Source organism: Pelophylax lessonae (assembly GCF_965119305.1).
Source record: "Pelophylax lessonae genome assembly, chromosome: 3".
Taxonomy (NCBI): Eukaryota; Metazoa; Chordata; class Amphibia; order Anura; family Ranidae; genus Pelophylax; species Pelophylax lessonae.
Genome location: NC_138770.1, coordinates 631,192,746 through 631,211,804, shown reverse-complemented (window position 1 = coordinate 631,211,804; position 19,059 = coordinate 631,192,746). Strand labels below are relative to the sequence as shown.

At 42.4% G+C, this 19,059-nt stretch overlaps 1 protein-coding gene across 4 annotated transcripts in view; it reads right to left on the bottom strand.

Annotated features, from left to right (window-relative positions):
- The window catches only part of EML4 (EMAP like 4), a 351,241-nt gene that overhangs the window by 325,155 nt on the left and 7,027 nt on the right, over positions 1-19,059 (bottom strand). The window lies entirely within an intron of this gene.

The window sequence follows — 19,059 nt, the reverse complement described above, 5'->3', positions numbered from 1 at the left end:
GAACAAAAGCATTGATCTGAACATGACAAAGTGCTTCATGGGGGGATTCAACAGGAATTTTTCATTTGTGGGGAGAATACTTCCTTAGGAAAGTACAGATGTGGCGTAGCCAACTACAGTCATTCCTGGGTGAAACATGGGGTACAAGGGTGGGTTCCCACTCTGTAGTTTGAGGCTTCATTTTTACCACTGACTGCAGCATAACTTATTAAAAAGCCGATCAACAAGGGATCTGCTAAAGTTTTAGACAGCCCCTTCAAGATGCTGGAATAAGCAAGATGATGTCAACTCCACCCAAACAATTTCCAGGTGTTCAGATTGAACATTTCTCTCCCCGATATCTCTATCCATCCACACACATTTCTCTTTCTATCCATCCACACACATTTCTCTATCTATATCTCTATATTTTTTTTTTTTTTTTCTGTTTTTTTTTCTACACAAACAATATAAAAACAAAGAGCGTCTGTTGGATCTCCTGAACCAAATCCAGTTTGTATGTTATAGACACATGTGGTAACTGTAATTGAATGAGGCAATGCCAGCTCTGTGTTTGTGCATGGCAGAGCTGGATTTGGCTCCTGACAGACTCCAGGGTACGGGAGCTCCACAGCTTTGCCTGCTCACATCCAGCTTCTCACAGACTAAATGACTTGTATCAGCAGTCAGCCTTGACTTCTCCTTTCTGGTTCCCATTCCCATGTTTTCTTTGGACATTCTGGATCATTTACAGATGATCACACCGTTTTAAGATATTAGGATATCTATCAAAACTTACAGAAAAAAAAAAAAAAAAAAAAATTTATATTTATATATATATATATATACACACACACACACACACCTCAATAAATAAATACAGACACTGCGTAAAAAGCACACACAGCTTTTAATAATCATTAAAATCTTAATTATGATCAACATTGTCTAACTGCCAGCCATACTTGAATACTAAAATCTTTTTTTTTTTTTGCTTAAAAATAACGAATATGTTATACACACCTGCTCTGTAAAATGGTTTTGCACAGAACAGCCCTGATCCTCCTCTTCTCGGGCCCCATTTTCGGCTCTTCTGGCCCCTCCCTCCCGACGAGTGCCCCCACAGCAAGCAGCTTGCTATGGGGGCACCCGAACCCCAGCTCTATGTGTCCATTCAGACACTGAGCCCTGTCTAGGCACCACCCCCTCTCTCCCCTCATTGGCTCACTGACTTTGACAGGAACGGGAGCCAATGGTGCTCAGCTGCCGTCTCAGCCAATTAGGAGGAAAGTCCTGGGTAGCCGAGTCTCTCCTGCAACATTGCTGGATAGAGATGGGCTCAGGTAAGTACTGGGGGGGGGGGGCTGCTACACACAGAAGGTTTTATCTTAATGCATAGAATGCATTAAGATAAAAAACCTTCTGACTTTACAATCACTTTAACCACTTCCTGCCCAGACCAATTTTTGGCTTTTAGCGCTGTCACACTTTGAATGACAATTTAAGTCATGCAACACTGTACACATATGAAATGTTTATTTTTTGCTAAACAATTAAAAAGTACATTTTTGGGAAAAATAATTTTTTTCTTTGTTTCGGTTATAAAATCTTGCAAGTAAATCATTTTTCTTCCTCAGTGATTGGCACTGATGAGGCTGCCATGATTATCAGTGTAAGCCATGGGTGTCCAACCTTTTGGCTTCTCTGGGCCACATTGAGTGTAGAGAAATTTTCTCGGGCCTCAAAATATATACTATAGTTAAGGTATACAAGTAATAAAATGCCGCCGCGCCCTTAACGCCCATCCCCCCCCCCCCCCCGCACTTATTTAACACAACTAGAGGATGAGCAAATGAAATTGAATCAGTATACAGAGGTTTACTTCTTCTGAGAGACAATAAAGGAGCACTCTAACCACCATGACCACTTCAGTGATTTGAAGTGATCATGGTGGTAGGAGTCCGAAACACTGCACATGCTCGCCCCCCCCCCCCTCCCCCTTCGAGGCAGCCTCTGCCTACCATTAGTTGTAAGTTGCTGTGGCCGTGCCCCCGACCCGACTTCCTTCCTCCCCAGCAAAAAAAATTGTCAGGGGGCAGTGGGCCGCATTGCCTGTGGTCCCGGGCCGCAGGTTGGACATGCTTGGTGTAAAGCATGGAGCATGGGGAGTTTTTTCTCAGCGTGTTTTGGTGCGTTTGCTGTACGCCTGCTACCTGCTCTTGGGGTGCCTTTAACAATGGCACTGCAAGTGCAACGCGTTTTCAAGATGCAAGGGCAAATGTGCATTTTCTGTGCACTTTGTCGCGCTGTCCAGAAACGCTAGGTGTGAATGGAGCCTTAGGCCTCTTGCATGCGATACTCCTGTTTGAGCATCTACTTTTTCCAGACTTTGTATTTGCCAGTATTCGCGAGTATTTGCGTGCATTGGAGGCTTAAATTACTGACCAAAAATGCAGATTTTTCTATTTTGTTCTTACTGAAGAATGCACAGCGCTTGTTTACACGCCTGTGTGCATAGGCACATTACAATGAATGGGCTGTATTTTAGCTCAAAAAGCTGTCCTGAGCTTTTTCAAGCTGCAAGATGCTCAAACAGGAGTATCATGTGCAAGAGGCCTTAGAGTTGGCGTGGAACAGCTGCAGTATCAAGGAGAGTATGGATTTTGTTTTTTGTTTTTAACCACTTACCGCATAGTAACGTACCGATACGTCGGTACACTTTGCGGGTTTATACCGGGATGATGCCTCTAGCTAGAGGCATCATCCCGGTACCGTGGTTTGAAGCCGACGGTCGGCTTTCCGTCGGTAACGACCGATGCGGCTCGGGAGCCGCTCGATCGTTACCCGGGGGGGACGGGAGGGGACGTCCACCCCCTCCCGCCGCCTTCCGTGGCTTTGCCCGGGCTCCCGTCCCACCGGGAGCCCCGAGCACCCAGACGGCACGTCCACCGGCTGGATGGAGTCCCGATGAATGCCGGAAACGGCATCGATCGGGGCTCCGATGACGTAACCCGGAGGCGGCGTCCATGACGTCACTTCCGGGTTACTGTGCTGCAAAAGGCAGCAGATTTAAAAAACGGCTGTATGCAAAAATGCCGTTTTCGGCGTTTTGCATACAGGGAAGTGTAGTGGAGGGGTCTAGGGTCTTTTAGACCCTCGATCCCTCCATAAAGTGTACCTGTCACACATATTGCTGTCACAAGGGATGTTTACATTGCTTGTGACAGCAATAAAAGTGATCAGATTTTTTTTTTTTTTTTTTAAAAAACCTGTAATAAAAAGTTTAAAAAAAATAAAAAATAGGAAAAAAAAAAAAATTTTGTCGCCCCCGTCGTTAGCTCGCGCACAAAAAAAAAAAAAACGTATACGCAAGCCGAGCCGCGAATGAAATCGCTGTTCAAACCCCACATGTGAGGTATCGCCGCGATCGCCAGAGCGTGCGCAATAATTTAAAAAAAAGAGCTACACTCTACCTCTAAACTGGTAACCGTTAAATAAATTTAAAGCGTCGCAGATTGAGATCTCTATTGACCGTAGTTTGTCGCCATCCCACGGTATGGCCAGAAAGCACATTCTTTGATCTATGGGTACCCTTGGTCCTCACTTGACTCACAGATGCTGCTAGCTGAGATGAGAGATGCGGTCAGTAAAGCCATGAAGTAACAATCACGTCTTCTGTGTAGATCTTTTAGCTGAAGAGATCTCACAAGACAGAGCACAAAGCAGGACATGTCAGGGTTGTACAGGGGCTCTTACAAACCAGGAAGCTTTCTGCTGGGGAAAGCTGCTGACAATCCTTGCACATGGCTGCACTTAAAATCTTCAACTCATTAGCATTAGGACAGTGGAGCAGTTGCCGTTACGGACCACAGACTGCTCAGAAGAAATGGTGTACTGGTGGAACTACATATACATACACACACATAATATATATAAATATATATATATTCCAAAATGTCAACAATCTAAAACTACAAACTACCACATTGTAATCCATAGGTTATGCAGAAGTGTGAGCAAACATGTACCGTACCTTGCAAAAGTATTCATACCCCTTGACATTTTCCAAGTTTTGTCTCATTACAACCAAAATATATTTTATGGGTATTTTTTTTAATAGACCAACACAAAGTGGCACATAATTGGGAAGTGGAAAGAACATAAATGTTTAAAGTATGGCATGCATTTGTATTCATCACTCGTGAACCTTTTGGTTTTGCTTTGATTTATACTGTCTATGTATTTGCACTGATACGTTATTTAACTTTACATATTTTAGTAATTTTATGTTCTATTTAAGATTTTTATAGTACTCAACACCTCATCAAGAAACAGAGTTACCCATTATTTGCTATTTACTGTATGTGTGCTGCATCTAATGCTATTGTTTAGATACACCCATCTCATATGATATTTACATTTTTCTCACTATTAGCACATCCAGCACTTTAGGGGGGTTTACAAATTATCTATTTATGCACCATTAAGCACTTTATGAGATTATCTATAGTATAGCAATTCCAGCATACCTACTATAATAACTGTCACCCACCCTTTTTTGCACTGGATAAGCACCTTTTCTAACCTCAAACTTACCTACAGCAAGCGCTATAGTTAGCCCCTGTATTTGTGGCTATACCCTATTACAGGTGTGAATGGAGCCTTAAAGCGGAGTTCTGCCTTCCCCTCCAAAAATTAAAAGTCAGCAGCTACACACACTGTACACATACTGTAGCTGCTGACTTTTAACATTAGGACACTTACCTGTCCTGGAGTCCAGCACCACAGCTGATGTTTCCATCGGCTCTCGGGTGCTGCCGCCGCCATTGCCAGTAAGGGAGCCTGGCAGTGAAGCCTTCAGGCTTCGCGGCCGGGTCCCTACTGCGCATGCGCGAAGCACGCTGCAAATTTCTTTTGGCTCGGTGGCAGGGGAAGGAGGAGGGGGACAAACTTCCGGGATGGACGGTCACGGCGCCGTGTCCCAGAAGTGGGGGAGGGTACCTGTCAAAAACAGGTACCCGTTCCCCCTCCACCCTGAAAAGGTGCCAAATGTGGCACCGGAGGGGGGGGGGGGGGGCGGAAGAAAAAGAGCGGAAGTTCCACTTTTGGGTGGAACTCTGCTTTAATCTTCCGCATTGTGTAAAAAGGCTGTTTGATCCTGTCTTCTCTGATCCTCTCCTTTTACTGTCCCCCAATCCATCTGCTAATAGAACAGAGCCCTAGGAGGCACTCTGCACATGCTCAGTTTGGTGTATTGCTAGGGAGTTTTTTTTTGGGGGGGGAGCGTGCATGTGATCAGCACAAGGCCAATCAGCACTGTCCAGACAGAGGGTCAGGGGGTCATGCAGCCTCATAGGACAGTCAGAATAGAATGAAAACTCCTACTAGATTTAACCAGTGCTCTGACAGACAATGAAAGAAGCCACAAGACTGCTATATATTGTTGCTGAGGAAAGGTATTTAGTAGTTTATATTTTTACTAAAATAACAGCATTTCCATGTTCTGTGTACTGTGGGAGACCACATATAGTAAATGCAGGCTCCTAGGTATAGTAACACTTTAATTGAACAAGCTGAAGTTAGAAGCTGATTGACTGCCATGCACAGCTGCACCAGATTCTGAGTGCTCCAGTTTTAGTAAATCTCCCGCTCTGTGAAGAAACTACATATACCACAATCCCTGGGACTCTCAGTCTAGTGTTCTGCAGGTGAAAGCCATTAACACAAGAGATGTGTTTGTTTCATCACATTAGTACACATTAATGATAAAACAGAGAAATAACTAGGCAGGCAATGACTGCTATGTGACCCGAACTAAAAGATGCCTACCCCTCTGGGGAGTAGAGAAAAGTTAACTGGAGTATTGTATGGACATAAGGGAACCAATCAAACCATTTAGAGAATGCTTTGCACTTCCTGAATTATTGTAAAGCAATCGGATTGGACAAAGTAGAGGGCATGACATCATCGCCCCACCTCTCTACCTTGTTCAATCAGAGAACACTCTGCATTCATTCAGAAAATGCTTTGCATTTTCAGAATGGCGCCTGTGCCAAGCGACCAACCTCCTGTGTTCAGAATGAAGCAAGGCAGCCGCTAGACGTGGAAGTGGAGAGCACTGGAATAGTTGTGTCTACTGCCCTGTTTCCCTGAAAATAAGACCTAGCGTGATTTTTTGAGGATGGCTGCAATACAAGCCCTACCCCGAAAATAAGCCCTAGTTAAAATCCCTGTAAAAAACATGTAATCCATTTTGTAAAAAGATTATATAATGTGCAGCGTGTGTTTGTAACTTTATTGAGGAAAATACCTTAATTACACAATAAAGTTACAAATGGAGACTCACTGGACATTATATAATCTTTTACAAAACAGATTGCATAATTTTTTAATGATTTTAACCAAGGTTTATTTTTGAGATTACAGAATGTTATAATGCTGACTCCTGAGCTGACAGGGGAAGAGGAGAAAAGAAGACAGGGGACACAAAACCTTTTTATAAAATATTTTATTGTTTTCTTCCAGGTTTTTTTTTTTTTTTTTTTTTTTTTAAAACCTAGAGAGGGGTAAATGACACAACACAAGGACTGTGCTGTCTATCATGCTAGGATCAGGAGATATATATATATATATATTTTTTTTTAGGGTTACGACCACTTTAAGATTGTCCTTATACATACCGTAAATAAATAAGACATCTCCTGAAAATAAGCCCTAGTGTGCTTTTTGTAGCCAAAATTAATACAAGACACGGTCCTATTTTCGGGGAAACACGGTACAGAGGATTTCCAGCTTCCATGGGGATCAGCCAAGTATGGTATATACATAGTTACATTGATCCAAGCTGAATCAATGCAACAATGTGTAAAATGTATAGAATATTTCTTTAAAACAACAAAAACATTTAAAAAGTATGCAATGGTTTTCATCAGCCATTTCCGCTTTCACGCAATTCGTATTATGTCAAAGAAGAACCATTTAAAGCATTGAATGTGACTACAATGTAGGAGCGCAGGTGTTAGCGGGTGCTACAGAACACCCTTATACAGCACTGTATTGAGATTGGAAGCCTAAGAACAGATTTTTCAGCATCACCAAACACCACATCTGCCACAACCACTGAAAAGGACCACCACTGTAAAAGCCGGTGCTGCAACTGAAAACTGCAGCACTATTTAAAAATGTCATTCGATAGTTAAAGCGGAGTTCCAGCCATTTACTCACCTGTCCAACGGTCCAGCGATGCGGCCGCCCGAAGCCTCGATCCTCTCCCTCGGCGCCGGCATCACCGCTGTGGGCACCCGGCTGTGACAGTTTGTGGCTTCACAGCCGGGTACCCACTGCGCATGCATGAGTCGCGCTGCGCGCCGTGATTGGCCGGCAATCTTCTGGGACCTCTGACGTGTCCCAGAAGATTGCAGGGAGGGAGGGGGAGAGGAGAACTTCCGTTCAGGGCGCCACGGCGCCCCAAGCGGAAGTGGGAGCGGGTACATGTCAAAACTAGGTACCCGCTCCCCCCCCAAAAAAATGACATGCCAAATGTGGCATGTCAGGGGGTCAGGACTCCCTAAAGCAGAAGTTCCACTTTTGGGTGGAACTCCGCTTTAAGTGGTTAAGGAATACATAACTGGATTAAACAATCTCTCGTATCAGCCCAAAGCTCATATTTAAACATTTGTGAATCTAGGATGATATACAGATAATTTGTGCTATGCTGATCGACTAGGAAAAGCTAACCTATAATAGCAAACACAAATCAACATTGCTTTTATCAAGTCTTACAAAGCATATTATATAACAGCTTCTATCAGTAAAGACATGAAATATTCACTGAAATATGTCCATTAGGTAGTATCTACTTTTGCACAGGATACCTCCATCTAAGCACTTACAGAGGTGCATTAAAAACTGGATGCAAGTTAGTACACTGCAGAAAACTACAGAGGGGAGGCATGAAGTGAAATCGAAGCTCATCGGCCTGCATATTATCAGGGATCAGTGGAGGTGCACCATAGACATCCAATAGCAACAAGGTCACTAATGGGAAGTATAAGCTTGTTTACCACAAACCTATATATAGTCTGGTTGTATGTACAACTAATGTTAAAAGGGGCACATTAAAATCGATCTGTAGCTAAAAAAAAAAAAAAAACCCTGCAGAATCAGCACAAGGGGCATAACTTTAGAAGGATGTGTCCTTTGTCTCGATTCCTTTTCTGTTAGAAGAAATCCTCCTCTGTCCATGCTTCCCCACCGCCGTATTATTCCGGTGCGTGGGCTTTAATACAATTAGGGGGCTGTCACATGCTCCCTCATCAAGAGTCCCCGACTATGCTTGCTATTTCTGTCCAGCTGCTCCTTTCCTAGAAGCTGTACTACAGCTTCTATGAAAAGGAAAGCATTCTATAAAATCATCTGCCTGTCTTCCATCAGATTTCATTCACAGAATCTGTAGTACGGTTCTATGAATGGAGGTGCTGGGTGGAAAGGGCTGGCATAGTTTGGGTTCTCTTGATGACAGAACCTTAGTTGTAATAACCCACACCGCACCGGAAGATTACAGCATGGGGGTCATGTGGAGGAAGATCTCTACTAAACAGAAGAAAAATCAGCAGAAGGGACACATCCTATGGACTGAGTTATGTCCCTTGTGCCGTTTTTCTTTTTAGTTACACATAGGCTTTAAAAGTAAAAGGGACACAATCACCTTGGGCTACATCCACACCTTTTTTCTAAAAAGAAGGTACAGTGTAATTTTTAAATACGTTTTTCCATGTTTTACATGCTTGAACATTCAGTCCTATGATGTTATGAACTGTAACGTGCAACCACTTTAAAAATTGTTGTTAAAACTTCCATTTAAAAAAAAAAAAAAAAGATATATAGCATCAAAATATCTACACTCAGCTTCTATCTTTCATTTTCAAAGCTTAACCAAAGAAGCCAAGGAAGGGTCCTTTCACACTGGCTTTCCGATCAGGTCCGCCTGTCAGTTTTTTAGGTGGACCTGATTGGATGCTCCATGCATCCCTATGGAGAAGCAGATGTCAGCGGTTACATCTCCACTGAAACCCGCTGCTATCCGATCCTGTCCGTGAAATCCAGACAGACGAAAACCCTATTTTCCATCCGTCTGGAGGATCGGATGGGATAAAAATAAAAAAAAAAACACACGTACAGGAGGTCCGTTTTCACCTGATCTCCTATAGAGGAGAGCGGGGCTCTTACAAGTTCGTCTCAGCACAGTGAGCAAGGAGGAACCTGTAATCCGCTGAGCAAAATGGAGTCCGCTGAGCAGAAAACCCCATGTGAAAGGACCAGATTGGTTGCTATGTTGATGTTTAGGTTTTGATTTTTTTGCTTTTGTTTTTAAATGTCTAAATCAGGAAAGCAGCCAAGGTTGACAACGAGACAACCATGCTCTTCAATGGACACAATATAGTAAGAGTGTGGTCAGCCTGGGACAGGAAGTGTGTTACTGCCAGCATCTTAAGGTGATAAGAAAAAAACAAATGCAGCTCGAACTAGTAAGCTGCATCATATCCAATTTTTGTTCCCGAGTTTCGATAGGATTTAAGTGTAGTTTAGATAATTGACAATACTGCTTATTATATATATATATATATATATATGGGGCCACAGTGGTGTAGTGATTAGCACTTTCGCCTAGCAGCAAAAGGGTCGCTGGTTTGAATCCCAACCACGACACTACCTGCCTGGAGTTTGCACATTCTCCCTGTGCCTGCGTGGGTTTCCTCCATGTACTCCGGTTTCCTCCCACACTCCAAAGACGTGCTGGTAGGTTTATTGGCTCCTGTATAAATTGGCCTGGTAGGTGTATGTATGAATGTCAGGTAGGGGGCCTTCGATTGTAAGCTCCTTGAGGGTAGGGACTGATGTGAATGTACAATGTAAAGTGCTGCGTAAACTGACGGCTCAATAGAAGTACCTGACACACACACACACATTATATATATATATATATATATATATATATATATATATATATATATATATATATACATATATACACACACACATACACATATATATATATATATATATATATATATATATATATATATATATATATATATATATATATATATATATATATATATATATATATATATATATATATATATATATATATACACACACACACACACACACACATATACATATACATATAGTATTTATACACATACCTTGCAATCATCCAGCATGTCCCAGGACAACATTCAGGGTATTGTGCATTCAGCACTAGTTGTAGATCACATTTGAGCTATAAGTTTAGAACCATAAGCATTTTTTGATTAATATCAGCAACTGTTAATTACAGCAATACATGAAATGGACGCCAAGTATAAAAAATAAACACAAAACCATAATAAGATGAATCAACATAACTAAATCAACAAAAGACATGAGGAGCTATTTAAAGGTTTTATTGTTTACAAGGCCCAGCAATCAATATCAAGCAATAAGAGGAAACAGAAGCTTATGACCGACATAATGGACTCAATATTGACCACTCCATAAGAAACAGGTCTAAAAGAGCACAACCATTACTGCCAAAGAGCCAGGAACAAAAACTGAGCTTACAGTAAACATTTAGTAACCATGAAAACATTTACATTTATAGCAAAAAAAAAAAAAAAGTTGCTAGTTCATAGGGTCACACAGCTTTCTTTCGTGCCCTCCTTCAAACAGCAGGGGACAGGTTGGTTTCTGAAGCAGGTGGACAGTTTTCTAAGTCACGGACACAAAACAGTATGGGAAAGTATGTACACTATGTTCCAGCAGGCTGAACCCTTTTCTGCAATTTGACAAGCAGGGTCCAGCTAGGCAGGGCTGACTGCAGGAGATACAGGGGCACCCTTTTTCGGCATGGCATCCTGACCTCCGTGCAGTAGGCTCAGAGGTGCAGACTGACCACACAAGCACGGATCTGCTTCCACGTTTGGCGGGGTCAGTTTACAACAAGGAAGAGGAGGGACTAACAGGATCAATGAAAATATAACAGACTGAACTAAAACATACACAGGGACAAACATGAACATCAAAAATAAAATTTATGAGTTTTATACACTAAGTGCTCCTACTCACAATACAGGTCTATGAAGTTGACTTTCACTGGAGAGCACAAAATCAGGTGCAGCTGTGCACGGTAGCCAATCATCTTCTGACTTCAGCTTGTTTAATTGAGCTTTGACAAAAAAATAAATAAAACCCAAACATGAAAGCTGCTTGGTTTCTATGCAGAGCTGCACCAGATTTTGAACTCTCCAGTTTTAGCAAATCCATTCCTCTAAGGCCCCTTTCACACAGTCCGCATTCCGTTGCGGACCGTGCTCTGCTCAGCGGCGATCGATGCGCCCATCCCCGCTGAGCCGGTGGATGACAGCTCCATCTCCGCACTGTGTGCGGAGAGGGAGGTGTCAGAGCCCTGCTGATCTCTATGGGGAATTGGATGAGAGCGGACCACCTGTGAATTTATTTTTTAACCATTTGTGTATGAGCCTGTAATACCCCTTCATTACCAGCCCATCTTTCAGTTTCTAGAGCTGTGATAGTTTAACTGAAAATAACTCTGTTTTGCAACACTTTACCAAAGTTTTAGATCATTTTTTTTTGGGACAGATAACGCTTTGTTTTGGCGATATTCAATAATCACTGATTTTTTTTTTTTTTTTTTTGGCGGGCGGGGGTAGGATTTAAAATAAACTGTTGACCTTACTTTCTGTAAAAAAAAAAAAAAAAAAAAATGAATAAAAACCTCAGAATTTAACTTTTTTTGGAAAGTACACAACCCAAGGTGATCTAATTTTTTCCCACTATTTTTGAAAAATTAAACATGCCGGTACTGAGGGGGTTAAATATGGAATTTGGGAATGGTTTACTAGATTCATTAACCACTTGCCAGTTGTACAGCGGCAGTCAGGCTCTCCCAGGCAAAGTCCCAAACATGTACGGCCCTCGCCTGGGAGGAGCTAGGGGGCGATCACATGCCGCCGGAGGTGCGCTCCCACCCTCGCTCATCAGCTGGGAAGCTAGTGCGTGTGGCAGTAGCACTGATTACTGTAGTAATGTCACTGGTAACCCCAAAAGTGTCAAAAATGTCAGCTAGGGGTCCGATCTTTCCGCCGCAATGTCGCAGTCCCGCAAAAATCGCACAAGTGATCAAATACCACCAAAAGAAAGCTCTGTTTGTGGGGAAAAAAAAAACATCAATTTAGTTTGGGTACATCGTCGCATGCCCACGCAGTACCAAATCGCAAAATAGGGCCTGGTCATTGAGCAGCCAAATCCTCCGGTCTTAGAGTGGTTAATGTACAGGTCACAAAGTGGGAGGATAGAGATGAATGGGTTAATGCTGAGATGTGAAGCATAATGGAGGTGAAAGGTGTTTAGCTCCATTCACACCTGAGCATATTGTTTTCAAGCATTTTTTCTAGGTGTTATTTGCAGGGGTTTGGAGGCAAGCATTGACATTAGAGATCGACCGATATTTTGGACAATGCATATCGGTATCGGCCGATATTTTTATACAAAAAAAAAAGGTTTGTTTTTTTTGTTTGACCGGTACTCTTGTGGAGGGATCTAGGTGTCTGAAATTTTAGTGCATTCCTATTTCTAGGTGTTCCCTATAACAAATCTTCACTTTTGAGTTCAGGTGCACATTAAGCTAAAATAGAAAAAAAAATGGCCAAACACTGTAGAAAGACAGGCAAAAAGCAGAAGACAGAATGAGGCAGACCAGAACACCCCATTTTTTAGAGTCCTAGTGTGTTCATCAACAGATCAGGAAGCTTGTAGAAGCATCTGGATCATGGATGTGCCAACTATACTACAAAGCTGTACAAGCCATATGCTTAGGAAGGCCACTTATTCACTTTAAACAGTAATAAAGATATCAGTGTCCCTCTTTAGGCTAAGCAGTGTGCCGCTGATATGCGACTCAAATAAGTGGCTGAACAGATGTGGAAAAATGTCAGGTCAACAGGACAAAAGTTCAGTGGTATATTATATATACCTATGCCCTATATCCAAGGCCTAAAACAGTTGAACAGACTGACAAGACTTGATAAACCTTATTGCACTGCTCATGCCAGGCTATAAAAGGTTTGCTAAAGCTGGAAACATGTGAGCAAGATGACTATGGCGACATCTACCAGTTCTAGATTTTATCACTTCGTGCTGACAGTTAAAACTATTTGCACAACTTTCTTCATAAATTTGAGGGCTAAAGATATAAGACGGGAGCATAAAAACTAGGAAGTGAAATCCAAAAAAAGACTTTGTCTGTCAGGTGCATTCATTTTAGCACAAGTTAGCCCATACATGCTTTACATTAATTAGTGTTGTCAAGAGCCCAATTCAGTTAACGTGTATTTTTATAAGCACAGATCAACATATAAAAATGATGGAGCTTCATAACAAAAAAATAAGTGGCAAGTGCATGCACTAGTAAATGCGTAACCAAAATTTCTTCTAGTGTGAATGGGCCTTTAAGGTTCATTTACATCCATGCAGGTGCAACAAGAGTGCACGTCCTTGCACATTGTGTTTATGGTAGCCCGTTCATTTCAATGGGCTGCACTGTGGACGAAACACGCACTAGAGTGCATGACCCTTTTAAAAAATTGCACCACTTCAAAATGCATGGTACTTTGCCTGCAAGCAAGATGTGTGGGGGGGGGGGGGGGGATCATTAAGAATTAGTGACACCGCAGCAGGTTTGCAAAAGTGCTTTGCAGGAAAGCGTGCAATTTTGTGCATGTTCCTGCAACCCCCCAAATGTAAACCTAGCCTTCATTTTACACGTTCCACATGTAAAATAGTACACAAGGCTAATCAAAAATTAACACTTTTCAAACGAAAAAAAAAACAAACACTCAGTTTTCTTAGAGGTGAAAGCCAAACAGATACAAAATAAACCAACTAATAAAAACGTGCATTTAAACTTTTGTGCTGCACTGACAAATGAGCAATAACGTGTTGCATGGACAACCTATACATTTGAAAGGGCTGGCAACATACCACAAGGCAGGTGAAAACGGACATTCATCATTTGGATGCAACGCACCACCAACTCCCATGCAGTGTGATGTAATATGCTGCATTAAGGCCACATACTGCAACACACAGTTGTAGGAGTCCCACCTCAGGTGTGAATAGGCCCTAAATGTATATTTAAAAACAACAGGTATAACACTGGCCAGTGGCCACACAATATACTTTTATTTAATTTCCTTGATTTACCTTCAATTATGTAGTGCAAGGGCCTGCCTGATTGCATACAAATTGAAAGTGTTTAGGTTTGACCTCATATTATTAGGGATGCACCGATCTGATATTAGGATCAGATATCAGCGCCGATACTGACACAATAGCTGGATCGGGGATCGGTAAAATTAACCGATCCGCGGCTGATCCGGTTTTGCTGAGTCCCAGCTCAGCCATCCCTTACTTGGTGTAGTAGTAGTATGGGATGGGAGCCGCTTCTTCCTCTATAGGTCCGGCTCACAGGCGGAGTGATATCAGATGGACTCCGCCTGTAAATGGGAGGAGCCATACACATGAAGCAGCGGCTTCATATCGGTACCGATATCGGTATCGGCAGATACACACAATGCCCGATATCGGTATCAGGACAAAAAAAGTCGGATCGGTGCACCCCTACATATTATATGGTTTTGGTAAATCTAAAGGAAAATTGTAAAAGATAAACTGTATAATGTATGGGCAGCCTAAGTGTATGACACAAATCTATACTTGCTGACAATGGTACTACCCAACTGCAGTGAAAGTTCATCTGCATGATCTGGCTATACTGCTTAGCAGAGGTGCCTGGATTAACTGGCCTAATAGGGTTATACATATTTTGGTTACTAAAACAGATCAGCATATACCAAGTCTCCTGGCCTATCGCTAAACAGTTAGGGCATGGTGAGGGGGTCCATGAGTCTCAAGGCCTGTCAATTATTGATGAATTGTAAAGCGGACCAAAGATAGATTGAAATTCCACCAGTTTAGCAGAGACCAGACAAATTTTGGTCCATATGTGGCTGCTCCCATTCGATAGAAAACGCTTTAACGATTCGGTCAAATGGACTTACTGGAAAAGTTTTCACAATCAGTAGCCACAGCCAATGAGCTGCAACTGCTGATCAGTGTATTCTGACAGCGGAGAGGCGCTACTTTCAGAATACAATGTCTCAGTGGAGAAGATTCCTCTATCCGCCTTAAAAATTGGTTCACACTAGTGCGGGCCGTGCCTTCCAGGATCACAGATTTCGGCACCCACAACCACCTGCAGCCGAATTGCACTGGTCTTGCAAGAGGCGTTGGGTTGGCATTCATTCTGAACAGCACTCCCACGCATCTCAGCCCACAGCGCAATCACGGGTGCGGAAACCGCATGGTCAAAAAGACCATGCAGTTTCCCTGGGGCTGCTTTTTTTAAAAAGGTGCATGCACCTCTTGTGCATTTTAGACAGGACAGCAGCCCATTCAAATGAATGCGCTGCCATTCCCCAGGAAACTCAGGACACACGTCCGGCACTAGCTTGAACCCAGTCTGACTGTGTGGATAGAGGAATTAGTTAATTTTTTTTTCCCCGCTGGCTGAATGAAAATAAATGATCCATCTATTGAAAGCCTAAGTGAGTGGGTCACACCGGGAGCCTGAGACTCCCAGCTCCACCAACAACAGCGAATGGAGTCATAATAAAATTGCTACTCGCTGTACCTAGGTACTACAGAGGGGATTGTATATGACCAGTGGTCAGAGGGGATTGTATATAACCAGTGGTCAAAGGAATAGCAGCCAAAGATCGTACTAAAAAGAAATACAAGAGGACTGAGATATGATCAATAAACTTTCATCTTGGGATTACTCGGTTGCTGCTCATCTCTATAAAATAAAAAAAAAAATAAAAAAAGTGAACATGTGCCAGACAAGTGAGAATATAACTTTTCATATATTACAGGAAAAAAACAGTCCAGATTTCAGCTTTAACTGAAAAGGCGGGGGCTTTGTTAGGTTTATGTCAGTTATAACAGATGAAAGGTTGGGGATGCACCATGTAAACATCTGCAAAATGTGTCTTATAACTTCCTGTTCTGGTGAAGCTGTAATGTAATTGAATGGCTACATGTATTCTAATAGCATTGTGCAACATGTAGGTACTTATCATAAACAATAATTATGTTATAGGGTAACAGTCTATTATAAAATCTGCCTTAATTACTTAAAACTCAAAAACATAATCACAATAAAACAGGAAAGACAAACATACTACGGGCGATGCAAACCAGTATCTGTGACCCATTTCTGGTTGTGTGGATGTAGTCAGAAGCCTTGTACCACATTCAGGACGCATAATTATCAATCAGCTGCTGCACCTGAAAGGGTCCACTGAGTAAAGGGGTAGGGTCTGCATTCCTTTAGATGCAATTTCCCTTTTGGAGCATCTCCCCAAAAATTAGTTTTTTTTTTTGCAGGAGATGCCTAAAACCTGACTTAGGCCCCTTTTACACCTGGCGGTCCGTCAGCGGACTCCGTTTTTCTCAGCGAGGGAATCGATCCACCGATGTGTGCGGAGACAGCTGTCAGGTCCCCGCTGTGCTCTATGGGGAATCGGATGAGAACGGACCGTCTGTTCCGTTCTCATCCGATCTGATCCGCTGGACGGATGGAAAATAGGGTTTCCATCCGTCCAGATTTGACGGATCAGATGTCAGCGGACATGTCTCTGCCGACATCCGATGCCCCATAGAAATGCATGGGGCATCCGTTCAGATCCTCCAAAAAAAACGGACAGGCGGATCTGAACGGTCTTAGTGCAGACTTCTGGGAAAATCAGTGAGCCAATCATACAAGCAGGACAGGACAGTTCTGCTGGGCATGCTGTACACTACCCCGCCTACAGGTAGCCATATTGCATTTTACAGAAATTTACAGTGGCTGCAGATTAAAAAAGATCATTTTTAATAACATTCAATTACAATATGACTTGTGTCAACTGTATACACTATATTTTATTCACCATTTTGTTCCAATGAAAGTGGAGTTACCCTTTAGTACAAAGATGTAAAGCACAAACATGCTGCAACCTGCGCCTCTAGACCGCCCATTGCTGGTGGGTTTCGTCCTGTACATGATATTTTGCTTAATGCTAACTCGGGGATAAGTACATAAAGTCTAAATACATATGCATTCTTACTTAGGCTCCATGCACACTGGCTTAGAAATGGCTGCTACTATAGGGAATTGTGCATTCTGCCTGTAGATGCAGCTCAATGTTATCCTATGTGTCCAAGCCCATTAGGACGATTACAGGCATATTTTGAGCTCAACGTTTAGAGGCAGGAAAAAAAAAAAAAAAAAAAACCCTTCTGGTTTGCGTTCCTGATTGAAGCTTACCGGCAGAAAAAAAAACTCAAACCAGTCTTAAACGCATCTAAACGCTGTACAAAAAATTCTCTGTATGAGCGTTTTTTTTTTTTCTGCCAGGAGAACTGTTGTTTTTTAAGCCCAGTGTGCATGGAGTCTAAAGCCCCGTACACACGCAATGATTATCGGCCGACCGATCGGCCGTCTTTTGTCCAGTGTTGTTGTGTTGGTTGGAATGTGCTCTAGACTGCACACAAATTTTCTCGGCCAACAACAACCAACTTCAGAAGTGATGAAAGAAACAACTATAGGTGTCCCTGGGGAATTTGAGTGGAAGGGCTGGAGATGGTAAGTGTAGTAATGAAAGGTATAGAAAAGAATATATAAAATTTCAACATTTATTGATTTATATTAAAATTCAACAAAATACAAAAAATAACATTTAGACATTTAGATATTTTGTCTAAATATGTTATTTTTTGTATTTTGTTGAATTTTAATATAAATCAATAAATGTTGAAATTTTATATATTCTTTTCTATACCTTTCATTACTACACTTACCATCTCCAGCCCTTCCACTCAAATTCCCCAGGGACACCTATAGTTGTTTCTTTCATGAATTCAGTGGGGAAGGGATTTTGGGCTGGTTCGGCATAGCCTTGTACCAACCATTCAATTTGTCTCAACTTCAGAAGTGATGTCATGTGCTGGTTGACTTTCAGTGTGTTTTTTCTTCTCTGAGCATGCCCAGTCTTGCTCATCAGATTTTTGTCTGCCAAAATCTGTACTGACCGACAGAAAATCGGCCGTTCTGTTGACGGCCAACAAAAATTTTATAGTCTGCACACCAGATTTTGTTCGGCCGAAAAGTCGGAGTCGGTTGTCGGAAGCATCATACTAACAAGCCGACAATCGGCCGATCGGACTTTGGCCGAAAATTCACAGCCAACAATCATTGCGTGTGTACGAGGCATAACTAAAGGCAACACTTTTTCTTTTCATATTGGATAGGAGTAACGTCCATTTTTTTTTTTTTTTGGTCAAATGTGTCCCATTGGGGAGATCTCCCTTCACTTCCTATCCTATAGCCAAAACAGAAATTTAGAGAAAATCCCTCCAAAGTGAAGGAATCCTGGGGTATCACCAGAGCAAGTGTCCCCATTGGAAGATTTCCCCTCTATATACGGGAAACGGACAGCAATAAAAAGCTGACCGGTGTTCTACTCTCTCTCTCTCTCTCAACTCTATCCAAAAACAAAAAAGTTTTGCCTAGAGTTGCACTTTAAGGGCTTGTTCACACCAAATGCTTTCAGGCCAATTTCTTAAAGTGGTTGTAAAGCCTCAAAGTTTTTCACCTTAATGCATTAAGGTGAAAAATCATCTGTTCTGCAGCTCCCAGCAGACCCCCCCCCCCCCTTTTTCTTACTGGAGCCCGATCCGATGATTTGCAAGAGCGCAGCAGCTCCAGCCGCTGTCTCTCCTCACTGGACAGATTGATTGACAGCAGTGAGAGCCAATGGCTATCAAATCCAGTGACACAAGAGCGGGCCAAGTACTGCTGTCTGTGTCAATAGATGCAGCAGCGGGACTTGGAAGCGAGCCCGCATGGGTGCCCCCAGGGAAGGCAGCCAACATCTTGAAGAAATACCACCATATGGGTGAAAGGGGAAGAAGAGG